Below are 1,269 nucleotides of genomic sequence, written 5' to 3'. Positions count from 1 at the left end.
GTGTGTGTGTGTGTGTGTGTGTGTGTGTGTGGGTGTATGTGTGTGTGTGTGTGTGTGTGTGTATGAATGTATATGAGAGTTTGTGTCTTTCGGTATACAGTACGTTTACTTCTTTCACTCATTTGACTTTGGCCATGCGGAGGCACCGCCTTAAATATTTTAGTACATCTTATCGACCGCCATACTCTTTTCCATTCTACTACGCATTTTATTCAACAATATTTATGGAATCAATAAGTTCTGGTTTGTGGCTTAGTACCGGTTTTACATAAACACAATCATACACACACACATACAAAAATTCACCACCTACGTAGACACTTGTATACGTACACACACAAATCTATCTATCTATCTATCTATCTATCTATCTATCTATCTACCTATCTATCTATCTATCTGTTTGTGTGTCTGTCTGCCTGCCTGCCTGTCTGTCTGTCTATCTGTCGATCTGACTATCTATCTATCTATCTATCTGCCTGTCTATCTGTCTATCCGTCTGCCTGTCTATCTGTCTATCTATCTATCTATCTATCTATCTATCTATCTATCTATCTATCTATCTATCTATTTGCCTATCTATCTATGGACACAAAGATGTACTTAGAGAGATAGATGAGATAAACTGAAAGAAAGAGAGAGACGGAGGAGACTGTGGGAGAGAAGCGGATGGATGCACTTGGTATATTTAGAGTCACTGTCATGTGCTTATTACCAGATGACTGAACGCTTACGCATTGAACGCCCGTTATGACAGACTGAGAAATCGTCATTAAATAAACCATAAATAAACCATAATCTGCTTGATTTATTTCATAAATGCGTAGACATTGCCACGGGTAGTTCGTAAAGTCTCGTTTTCTTATAGACGTCCATATATTATAATAACAAGAAATAAACTTAGATCCTAACAACGCGTTGTCTTCATGAAATTAGTCAGACGACAAACTAATCTCTCGTGGGACAATCGTCCAGTCCGTTCCCGTACAGCTTCCCAGAAGATATCTTGTGTATTCAGTTATCACAATCTTCACTAAAGCAGATAAGATTTGTCTTGGAAGCAGACAGAGTACCAGGATGGTTGGCCATGTAGTAAGGAGGTTGCTCCCCAAGCACCAAATTTTGCATTTAGTCCCCTTCTGTAGCGCCTTGGGCAAGTGTCCATTATGTATTTTGGCCAAACAGGGGCTTGTGAGTTGATTTAGTAGACGGAAACTGAAAATGCCTCTCGTGTGTCTTTGTGTGTGTGTGCGTGTATATATATATATA

The sequence above is a fragment of the Octopus bimaculoides genome, chromosome 19 (assembly GCF_001194135.2).
Source record: "Octopus bimaculoides isolate UCB-OBI-ISO-001 chromosome 19, ASM119413v2, whole genome shotgun sequence".
In the NCBI taxonomy this organism is placed as follows: Eukaryota; Metazoa; Mollusca; class Cephalopoda; order Octopoda; family Octopodidae; genus Octopus; species Octopus bimaculoides.
The sequence above is the reverse complement of the archived record's forward strand: the minus strand, read 5'-3'. Positions refer to the sequence as shown.